The 12,524-nt window shown below is 36.3% G+C and overlaps 1 protein-coding gene across 5 annotated transcripts in view; it reads right to left on the bottom strand.

Annotated features, from left to right (window-relative positions):
* The window catches only part of PUS10 (pseudouridine synthase 10), a 66,480-nt gene that overhangs the window by 45,918 nt on the left and 8,038 nt on the right, over positions 1 to 12,524 (bottom strand). The window lies entirely within an intron of this gene.

Genomic DNA, 12,524 nt, shown 5'->3' with positions numbered 1-12,524 from the left:
TCTTCCACCTACCATTCCTCCATTACATAACCTTAAAATATGCAAACATTGTAAAGGTCTTATTGGGTATGAACCCTACTATTAACTGCCAAAAAAGAATATAAAATGTCTTCAAGAATACTTTTTCTTCATATTTTTCCATATAATTAATTTGTAAAATAAAAACTAAACTGACAGATTTCCATTAGGGTTGTTATAGCATAAAGAAGTATTTCTAACCTCACAGATGAAAGAAACTAGACAGTATACTTTGATTTTGGTAATTTGTTTCATGTAGTAAATAAAGATAATGTAACTATAATAAAAATTAAAATGAGACAAATGCAAAAATTATATTTTAAAAGTAAGAAAGTGTATTTGGACTTCTGGGTAAAGAGAGAATATCAAATTCAGGTATGTACTTTTGCTAATCCTCTAAAACAACAAGTAACGAGATTTGTTAAAAGAGCATAAAATCCACCAGAGTGGGGACAGTGGGAGTATAGTTAGAAATCTGGAAGTTGGAAAGCAGATAGAGGAGTGGTAAAGGACAGAGACACACACACACACAAAAAGCTGAATCCTAAACTGGCAGCACGCATAACTGATACGCCACAATCAGCAAAAGTCTGAGGAGTAAACACACCACCATGGAATTCTGGAAGTGGGGATAGAAGGAGCAAAAGAAGGAAGTTTGACTGAAAATCTGTTTGAAAAAAGAGGTAGATCTTCAAATCCCTCACACCACTTCATTCAGCCAGGTGAATGACCTGCCCTAACTCCTCTAAAAGACTATTTTTTCTGGAGAAGGTAAAATGAGGGGGTCATGAGTCACATGAAGGGAAATGACACCAGATGGCAACTTGGATCTACAGGAAATGAGGAGCACTAGAAATGGTAAATTTGTGGTAAATATAATAGGTAGGCATATTGTTTTCATCTCTTCTTTAAAAGATATATATTTCAGGGCAAAAATTATAACAGTATTGCAGGGTTAAAACGTATATAGACATAACATATATACAACAATTGCACTAAGAACAGTAAAATAGAAATATAATGTTGTAAGATTATAATATTCCTGATTGAGTTAAGATAAAGATGCTTATTATAGCCCCTAGAGCAAAAGTTGGCAACATTTTTCTGTTAAAGACCAGATAGTACATATCTTAGGCTTTGCTGGACATATGCATCTAGCACACCTAATCAACTCTGCTATTGTAGCGCAAAAGAAGAAAAACCTAAGATAAACTATCTAAGCTCCCAACTTTAGGAAGACAGAAAAAGAACAATTAAAGCCATAATAAGTAGAAGGAAGAAAATAATAAAGAACAGAAATCAATGAAATATAAAATAAACATATACAGAATAAATCAATGAAACCAAATACTGGTTCTTTGAAAAGATCAATAACATTGGTAAATCTCTAGCTGCACAGATCACAGGAAAAAAAAGAGAAAACACAAATTACCATTGTCATGGAATAAAACATTAAACCATAAGAAGGGGGAATATTATGAAAAACTTTATGAAAATAAATCTGACAACTTAGATGAAACAAATTCCTCAAAAGATACAAATTATCAAAACTGACACAAGAAGTAATAGGAAACTTGAATAACCCACTATCAACTGAAGAAACTGAATTTGTAATAAAAAACATAGTCAAATATCCTAAGGAATCTACAACAAAACTATTAGAACTATTTTTAAAAGTTTAGCAAGATTGCAGGTTACAAGTCTGCAAAAACCAACTACATTTCTACAGATCAGCAATGAAAAATTGGAAAATGCAATAAAACTCCAATTCCACTTACAAGGGCACCCAAAACAATGAAATTCTTAGGGACAAATTATTTTAAATATGTGTGAAATCTGTACACCGAAAACTGTAAACCATTGCTGAAAGAAATTAAAGATCAAAATAAATGAAAGTGGGAATGTAGACTAGTACAACCACTTTGAAAATAGTTTGGCATAATCTGATAAACTCAAAGAAATGTATTCCTTATGACTCAGCAATTCCACTCATAGGCATATACCATAGATAAACTCCTGCATATGTGCACTAGGATAAGCTTCAAGAATGTTGATGGTTTCACTGTTGAAAGTAGCTAAAAACTAGAAATGACCTCAATATCTGTTAATAGTAGTATGAATAAACTGCAGTATATTCATGCAACTGAATACCGTACAGCAATGACAAACTACAGCTCCACATAGCAATATGAATGAATCTCTTAAAAATAACATCAAATGATAGAAGCCAGACACAAAAGATTTATCATTTTATGATTCCATTTTATATAAAGTTCAAAATCAGGCCCATTTCAACTCTAGCTTTAGGAGTAAAGACAATGGTTATCTGTGAGAAGGAAGGGGTTAAATGCTGATGAATATAAAAACATAAATTGCTAAAAAGAAAATGAAAATATTTCTATTCCAGGATAGATTTCAACTTCAAGGACTCACATCATGTAATCTCTGTGTTTCCTATGAGGCAATTACTTAAAATGTGAGAAACATGAAAGACAAAACAAACTGGAAAAAGACTACCTAAGATGTCCAACAAGCTATCCAATAGACGTACTGTATCACAAGCTCAGGAAAAAAAAGTCTCTATGCTAATTGAATATTGTTTATCTGAACACTCACTGATTCATTACACTATACCTGTAGTGAGTATGATTAAAAGCCCTTCAAAAGACACATGTGGTGCATCTTAATCTTATTTGCAAAATAACTCAGGTTGCATCATGAATAAAAATGTTATCCAAAAGAAGTGCCCTGAATACATGTCTGCATTTTAAAAAATCTTTTGGAATACCAATTTAGCATTCATTCCTGGTTACTGATTTATTCAATAGGGCTTGAGTGTACACGCCCACTTTCTTCATAAGGAGAGATTCTACCTTGATAGGTAATGCTTTCAGAAATACGATCCAAAGTCTCACTAAAATCATTCTCTCACAGTTTCTAATATGAATTTATAGTGATAATACCAAATGAACAGAATATTATCAATACAAATAACACCCCAGCCTCACAAAAAATTTAAATCCTAGATGTGAACTGAATTCTAAACAGAAACTATTTTATATTATGATTCTTTTTTTTTAATGAGTTGAGTTTTTTTTTAATTTATTTTTATTTTATTTATTTATTTTTGGCTGTGTTGGGTCTTCGTTGTTGCACACGGGCTTTTCTCTAGCTGCGGTGAGTGGGGGCTACTCTTTGTTGCGGTGAGCGGGCTTCTCATTGTGGTGGCTTCTCTTGTTGCAGAGCACGGGCTCTAGGCACGCGGGCTTCAGTAGTTGTGGCTCACGGGCTCTAGAGTGCAGGCTCAGTAGTTGTGGCGCATGGGCTTAGTTGCTCCACACCATGTGGGATCTTCCCGGACCAGGGATCAAACCTGTGTCCCCTGCATTGGCAGGCAGATTCTTACCCACTGTGTCACCAGGGAAGCCCTGATTTTTTAAATTGAGATAAAATTGGTATATAACATTATATGTTTCAGGTGTACAACATTATAATTTGACATCTGTATATACTACAAAGTGATCAGTACCAATAGTCTAGTTACCATCCATCACCATACAATTGACCCCCCTCACCCATTTCATCCATCTTGCAACCCCCTTTCCCTCTGATAACAACCAATCTGTTCTCTGTATCTGTGAGTTTGGAGGGGTTTTTAAAAAATATTTATTTATTATTTTTAGCTGTGTCGGGTCTTTTTGTTGCAGCATGCAGGATCTTTCGTTGCGGCACACAGGATCTTTCGTTGTGGTGTGCCAGCTTCTCTCTAGTTGTGGCGCATGGGCTTCAGAGCGCGTGGGCTCAGTAGTTGCGGCACGTGGGCTCTCTAGTTGTGGCGCGCAGGCTTAGTTGCCCCGCAGCATGTGGGATCTTAGTTCCCTGACAGGGATCAAACCCATGTCCCCTGCATTTGAAGGCAGATTCTCAACAGCTGGACCACCAGGGAAGTCCCCTGTGAGTTTATTTTTGTTTTGCTTTATTTGTTCATTTGTTTTTTTAAGTTCCACATATGAGTGAAATCATACAGTTTTGTCTTTCTCTGACTTATTTCACTTAGCATAATATCCTCAAGTTTCATTCACAGTGTTGCAAGTGGCAAGATTTCATTATTTTCATGGCTGAGTAATATTCCACTGTGTATATATACCACATCTTCTTCATCCATTCATCCTTCAATGAACATCTAGGTTGTTTCCATATCTTGGCTATTGTAAATAATGCTGAATGAACATAGGGGTACATATATCTTTTCAAATTAGTAATTTTGTATTCTTTGGATAAATACCCAGAAGTGGAATAGCTGGATCATATCATAGTTCTAGTCTTAATTTTTTGAGGAATCCCCATACTGTGTTCCATAGTGGCTGCACCAATTTATATTCTCACTAACGGTGTACAAGAGTTCCCCTTTTTCTACATTCTCTCCAACACTTGCAATTTCTTGTCTCTTTTATAATAACCATTCTAATAGGTGTGATATGATTCTTTATATAAGAATAAAAGGGCTACCTGTGTTGATACCAACATATCTATTTCATTATTTCATTTCCTTTTTTATACATCATGACCACATCTAAATAAAATCCATTTTATTTTTCCCCACAAATTAGTCCCCCTCACATTATACCTGCCCAGATACTCACAATAACATTTTAACAACCACCTCAGAGAAAAACTGAGATTCCACCAGAGAAAAGAATCAAGAGTTTCAATCACATCAATACTTCAACAGTTACTTATATGAATAACTGTCTTTTTTTTTTTTTTCTGGCTGCACTGCGCGGCCTGTGCGATCTTAGTTTCCTGACCAGGGATTGAACCCGGGTCACGGCAGTGAAACCACCTAGTCATAACCACTGGACCACCAGGGAATTCTCTGAATAGCTTTTAAATGATAATAAAAATAATATATGACTCTTTAATTTGCCATATATATAAATTTTTAAATAAAAAATTTATATAATTATATACCTCTTAAATAAAACACTTGCCCTCTTCCTTCTGCGAGTACCTGCTCTGAGCACTCTTGCCAAGGTTGCAGAGACAGCCATACACCCATCTGATCTCCGACCCACTAACTGTTAAACCAAAAGCTACAAGCAATAAAAAGGAAGTAACACTGTGAAATGACAATCCAATGCTAAACTAAGGCCTTTCACATGAGAGTTTTATAAACGATGAGTGTCCAAATTGGTTGAAAAATATTTATCATATTAAAAAAAAAATCAGATAACTCTGCATAATAAAAATAATGGCAAGGAAAAAGATACCCAGTTTTTCTTAGGAAAAAAAATTCTCAGATACCATTTCCTTGAATGGTATTTAACTCTAGAAAATAGGTTCCACTAATATTGATCCTGTATTAATACTGGTAAGGAAAAACAGTTTCATTTAAAAGGAAAGATTTGTGGGACTTCCCTGATGGTCCAGTGGGTAAGACTCCGTGCTCCCAATGCAGGGGGACTGCATTCGATCCCTGGGCAGGGAACTAGATCCCGCATGCATGCTGCAACTAAGAGTTCCCATGCCGCAACTAAGAAGTCCACATGCCGCAACAAAGATCCCACGTGCTGCAACTAAGACCCAATGCAGCCAAAATAATAAATAAATAAATAAATATTTTTAAAAATAAAAGGAAAGATTTGTAAAGATAACATCCAATATTTTAAGCAGTACAACCTAATTTTTTTTTAAAAAAGAAGCAGGAGCAGCTGCAGCACTACCATTAATTAATACTACTAATTCTTCTTTATTTTTAAAGGTAAGAAAGTACCAGTACTAGTTCTCAAGAAAGAGGTTTCTGAGAAGTCAATAATGAAGTTGGATTTCTCTGACTTCAGGGTGGCACCAGCTCCCTCTTTTTGGATATTTGGAGTATACATGACAAAAGGACATGGCTGAAATCCTGACATCCCCACCTCTAATTATTAAGGGAATAACATAATAATTCATCATCATACACACCTACCAATCGTCCTAAGATTAAAGGAAAAACAGAAGTAGCTCCTCACAAAAATGAATGGAAATTCCTCTATTTTAAGACACCTGCTGCAAAAAGATATTTGATTTAAAACCTCTTCTGTACCTATTCCAGTCATCTGATAACAAAACTTGAGCTCAAGTGTGGTGGGAAAGTGCTAAAAAATGTAATTTTAATTTTACTTTCAAAGTTGTAATTTTAGAGAATCACCAAATAAATTGGTGGTTTATCATCATGTTTGTTAAATTATTACTCTCCTTAAAATATTACAAGAGCTCTGGTTCCATATATATATATTATATATATATATATTTTTTTTTACCAAGAATCCTTTCCCTAACTTTGAAGATACTATACCATTTGAGTGTAAAGGTCAAAACCTAGACTAAGCCTCTCCTGTAAACACAGATACACAATAACCCACTTCTGATATCTATCTGACCAAATCACAGTGTAGGTAGTAAGTAGGGGACAGCAATAATCAAAAGCATATACTTTGGAGTTGGATACATGAGCATTTAAATCCTAGCTCTGTTATTTATTAGCAGTGTAACCTTGAGTTTCAATTTCATTATCTGTAAAATAGAAATAATAACACTACCTACTTCAAGGGGTTGTTATGATTAAATGAGACAGCACAGGCAGCACACTGTCCTACAAATACTCAATAAATGGTGGCAGCTACTGCCCCTTGTTTTTTCCAAGAAAGGGGTTGTATCTTAGTGCTCCTAAAACATAAGCACACATTGTGGTGGTGTGGCTGTTTCACATATAAACTATCACTTTATATACATATATTGTATATATAAGTTATTATGAATGATTTTTCAAAAATAATAACTTAGTAGTTGAGAATTACTAAGTCTAAAACACGGTGGTGATCTCAGCAAAAAGGGTAATTGAGATGACTTCTCTATGTAACAAAAGAAACCCAAATCTGAAATAGACAGAGTCTAATTTAGAAGCTCCCTTTTTTTGAAACTTAGTCCACTAGGCCATGCAGTCCTAAAACTGAATGAAAAAAAAGAAAGTTTGATAAGGAACTCAACAGTTGGTAAGTAGCAATGTGATAATATGTTGCATTTGATGGGGAAATAGAAAAAAGATTTGCTTCATCTTGTATTCCTATTAACTCTGTTATATAACCATTTCTCACTATAAATTTTAAAGATGCAAAATGTAACAATTCATGAGAATAAGACCATACAAATTAAAACATAAACTTCAAAATTTTAAGGCTGCCTCATGCTCTTAACACACCCTGCTACCTCTCAACCACCCACACTGGTGGATTAGCCATAGCAACCTTTTCTTTCTTGCTGCCTCCTCTGCCTATACTTAGCTGGTTCAGGCCAAGAAAAAAGCAAAGCTAGGAAGTAAACATACGCATCTTCAAGTATTTAAACGTATGTCTGAATACTCCACCAACTGCATTCCTGAATCCAATATACATTATTGTGATGGTTTTTAGAATTAGCCTTGCTCCTTTTCCTACTTCACCATGGCATCTCATTCGTGGGAATATGATTTGTTCTTCCTTGCTACAAGGCTCAGTGACTTCAGGAAACGGTTCTTGCTTTATTTGTTGGTCTCCCTGCACCTGTACCCTCTAATAGTGAGTTATTAAACCTATTCAATACCTGCTCTGACTCCCTGACAGCTGGACTGCTGACTGCCCACCCTAAACTAACCAGGACTTGGGTTCTACAAAGACCTTGACTAATCACAGGTCACTCATCCTTTCTTCCTTGGAACACACGTCCCAATTGTAGATGGAGTAACAGAATCCTGAACCTGCTCCCATGTCTAGTCCCATGTTCCCCCTGATGCAACAGCTCTACCTAGATTTTATCATTCTTTTGTCCCCTGATCCTTCTCGAGTGTATGGCTTAACAAGTGCAGTAGTTAAGAAAAGGCAATGCCCATAGAGCCAAGGTAGTTAAGTAAATAAAACACACCTAAGTATAAAAGATGGAGAGATGGTGTGGATTAAAAAAAAAAAAAAAAAAAAGCATGAGGGGCTTCCCTGGTGGTGCAGTGGTTGAGAATCTGCCTGCCAATGCAGGGGACACGGGTTCGAGCCCTGGTCTGGGAAGATCCCACATGCCGCGGAGCAACTGGGCCCATGAGCCACAATTACTGAGCCTGCGCGTCTGGAGCCTGTGCTCCGCAACAAGAGAGGCCACGATAGTGAGAGGCCCGTGCACCGCGATGAAGAGTGGCCCCCGCTTGTCGCAACTAGAGAAAGTCCTAGCACAGAAACGAAGACCCAACATAGCAATCAATCAATCAATCAATCAATAAAAAATAAATTAAAATCTTTAAAAAAAGCATGAATGAGGGAGACACACCCAAATTCCAATAAATGTGACACATTGGGCAAGCTATGGTTTTCTCCCCTTCACATGAGATGAGTGAGATGATTAGTGAAGTAATCCCAATCTGTGAGGCTGAAAAAAAATCATCCAAACATATCTTCTTTCCAATTCACAGACACTGGGGATCCATTAAATTTTCAGAGATTAAAAGGTTGGGAACTCCTGGACTCTATCAGAGATTCTCAGTAGGTTTTAAGGGATTTATACCTGGGGTTGTGGCATGGCCAGAGCTCTGACAAATCACGACCATATACATGTCATTTTTCAATGAGGCTAGATGGTCACCAAGGTCTCCTATAGATCTATGATTCTGTGATTCTGATCATGCAGACTTCCATATACTGATGTGCTCACAGAGGTATGCTATTGGGGTCACCTCCCATAAGGAAGATGGGTTTGCTTCATGTCCTCTGAATGGCTTAAAATGTTGCAGCCTGTATATGCAAAACATTAGCAAGGTTACATCCCCTCAACCCATCCATAAAGAATCTACTGAAAAATCCCTAAGAGGCCGAGACAGTGATTGCTATAATTTTGCATGTTTTTCAGTGCCTCAATCAGCAACCCTGTAAAAATGCTTTACATGGATAAATGGACGATATAGAGATTGAAGCAAGTCTTAACTAACTAACCTAACCAAAAAATAGGGTTACAAAGTCTGAAAACTCCTTAGTAAGCTCAGAAAGTTTATCGATTGAAGTGAACCTTAAGTTGGTACTAAATGCTAAGTAAGAGAGAACAAAAACTGATCTAAGCAGGGTGTTTGTCATACAAAATAAAAATTGAGAAGTCACGGAAAATGAACGAAAAGTAAAAATATGCATGTTAAATTAGAGAGTTGGGTTAATGAAAGAAGATAGCCAGCTCAGGCCTACACATACAATATGAAATTGAAAGTGTAGCTCTCTGTACTTGAAGTCAAAGAGATTTCGTCAAATTCTGTACTATGAGCTAATCATAATTAGAAAAAACACTGCCCTTTAGAAAAAGTAAGCACATCAATCAATTACAGAGGGGGAAAATTACTGGAGTGTCCAATTAAGAAAGATCCTAGGTTGATGGCTGGGAGTTTAAGAGGCCTATATAAATACATGCAAAAGTCTGAATATATGCATTTTTAGGACAAGGGAGTCATTGCTTTCTTCAGATTCTTAATGAGATGATGGTCCCAAACTGGTTAAGACCGCACAGATTTAAGTAAAAATCCAAAGTCTTTTGAATACCCATTTGTCAGAATTTAAGAAAAGAACAATTTTGTAAATATAAACTGCTACCACAGAAATGGTACTGCTTTTATTTTTGGCTACTTTTCTAGGGCTGTGTATAACTTATAGTACTTAGTGCAAAGCATGGAAATATTACAAAGTATAACAAGTGAGAGAAAAAAGGTTTTGATTTGACAAATAAAACTCAAACTATACCAATTTGCATATAGAGAAGTAGGTGTTTCATACGACCAAAGTAACATTTAAGGGACAATTAACATTCAAAGTCAATAGTAATAAGGACCTACTGTAGAGCACAGGGAACTCTACTCAATACTCTGTAATGACCTATGTGGGAAAAGAATCTAAAAAAGAGTGGATATGTATAACTGATTCACTTTGCTGCACAGCAGAAACTAACACAACATTGTAAATCAACTATACTCCAATAAAAATTAAAAACAAAAAAGTCAGTAGTAAACAACGGTTTCCCACACGCTACTCCTGAGGTGGGGCCAGTAGGCCAAACTGATAGTACAATATTGCCCCCTACTGAACTATACTAGTAAAGATAAACCTAGAAGAACAGGACTTTAAAGTGCTTACTTTCAAAAGGACCTACTTGGAATGCTCCTTTTGCATCAATACCAGGTTAGCCTAATATTAGCATAAGTCTGGGTTATTCACGCTATGGTAATTTTAGTGTGGCAGTAATGTAATGTGGTGTAGGAGTTTAGAGGAATCAATCATGAATATAAGGTAACATTTAAAAATTACTATAATAAATATTTTTCTTAAAACTATATAGGATCTTGAAGTTTGTAAAGGCTGAACAAAGTCTCTAGTCTAACCAACTATAGGTTCACAACTTCCTTATGTATATATCTCTGCCAAGTAGTTGCCCAGCCTTGGCTTAAACATTCTGGTGACAGAAAACTCACCATTCCTGAAAACAGTCTATCCTGTTTTGGATAATCCTCCTTACAGCTGAAAATTACTCTATCTCTCCAGGAGAAAACCCCTCAAATATTTAAGCAGAGCAAATTTGTCCCACTAAATCATCTATTCTCTGAATTAAATAACCCAAGTTCCTTTGGCAGCAGCTCCTGTGACCAGCGTTCAGATGTCTCCAACATTCTAAATGCACTCATCTAAATGTGTGTTTGTTTCTATTGTTGCTATAACAAATTCCCACAAATTTAGTGGTTTAAAACACACATTTATTATCTTACAGTTCTTTAGGTCAGAAGCCTGACACTGGTCTCACTGGGTCAAAAGGGCCATATTCTTCTCTGGAGGCTCTAGGCTAGGAGGACCTGTTTCCTTGCCTTTTCTAGCTTTCAGATTCCACTCATTTGCCTTGGCTCAAGGCTCCCTCCCACTATCTTCAAAGTGAGCAATATTGTATCTCTCTGACCATTCTTCCACAATCACCTTTTTCTCTTACCATCACCTCAGCCAGGAAGGGTACTTTTAAGGACTCACATGATTAGGCTGAGCCCACCTAGATAATTAAGGATAATCTCTGTATCTCATCATCCTTAATCTTAGTTACTTCAGCCAAGTCCCTTTTTTAAAAATGCAAGATAACATATTCACAAGTTTGGGGGATTAGTACATGGACTACTACAAAATGCCTTCCCATTTGTATTTGTTCCTCCTAAAGTAGAACATTCCATCTGAATATGGTACTCTAAGAATGGCCAGCACTGAGTAAAAAAGGATTGTCACCTTCATCTTTTCAGATACTATACTTCTAACATCTGGGTGAAAATCCAAAGAACTTATCTAATCACACCCATAATTCTCATTGGGCTACTAACTAAAACTCCTAAGCCATCGCTATAAACACAGCACTTTTTTTTTTTAATTTTTATTGGTATACGTATAGTTGATTTACAATGTTGTGCTAGTTTCAGGTGTACAGCAAAGTGAATCAGTTATACATATACATACATCCACTCTTTTTTAGATTCTTTTCCCATATAGGCCATCACAGAGTACTGAGTAGAGTTTCCTATGCTATACAGTAGGTCCTTATTAATTATCTATTTTATATATAGTAGTGTGTATATGTCAATCCCAATCTTCCAATTAAACATAGCTCAAGCCACTCGTGCCTCATCCTTTACTTGGCAGTTGTTTTTCTAAACCCAAGTATAAGAACGTAGGTTTAAGGACTTCCTTAGTGGCGCAGTGGTTAAGAATCTGCCTGCCAATGCAGGGTACATGGGTTCGAGCCCTGGTCTGAGAAGATCCCACATGTTGTGGAACAACTAAGCCCGTGCGCCACAACTACTGAGCCCGCGCTCTAGAGCCTGCGAGCCACAACTACTGAAGCCTGCGTGCCTAGAGCCTGTGCTCCACAACAAGAGAAGCCACCGCAATGAGAAGCCCATGCACCGCAACGAAGAGTAGCCCCCGCTCGCCGCAACTAGAGAAAGCCCTCATGCACCAATGAAGACCCAACGCAGCCAAAAATAAATAAATAAAAGCAAGAAGAGTTTATGCAGAATAATTCTATTTTTTAAAACAGCATCTTCTATTTCTAATATGGAATATAAATACTTCATAAGTATTCAACAAATATTAAGTTAATATTGTTAAAATCATCACATGTGGTAAAAATGGACAATACAAATTTTAATGTAAAAATATAAACTTTGAGATGAAGATTGGTAGTAAGATATATAACCACACTTAGAAAATATATTTATTTTCCTATTTTTGTTACTCAAACAGTGAAAGCTTTTGTGAGTCACTTAGCTTTTGGAAGTCTGTTTTTCTCTACCAAAATTGGACCCTGGAGATGACCTATCTGTGAGAAATGCATTGATGATTGACTAGAAAATGACTTTAAGTGTTTATAAACCTCAGTATTATCATTATCACCGCCTTTACTCTTCCATTTGCTCCATTATCTTGTCATCAACAGAGATACTA

Source organism: Balaenoptera physalus (assembly GCF_965194825.1).
Source record: "Balaenoptera physalus genome assembly, chromosome: 15".
Lineage (NCBI taxonomy): Eukaryota > Metazoa > Chordata > Mammalia > Artiodactyla > Balaenopteridae > Balaenoptera > Balaenoptera physalus.
The sequence above is the reverse complement of the archived record's forward strand: the minus strand, read 5'-3'. Positions and strand labels throughout refer to the sequence as shown.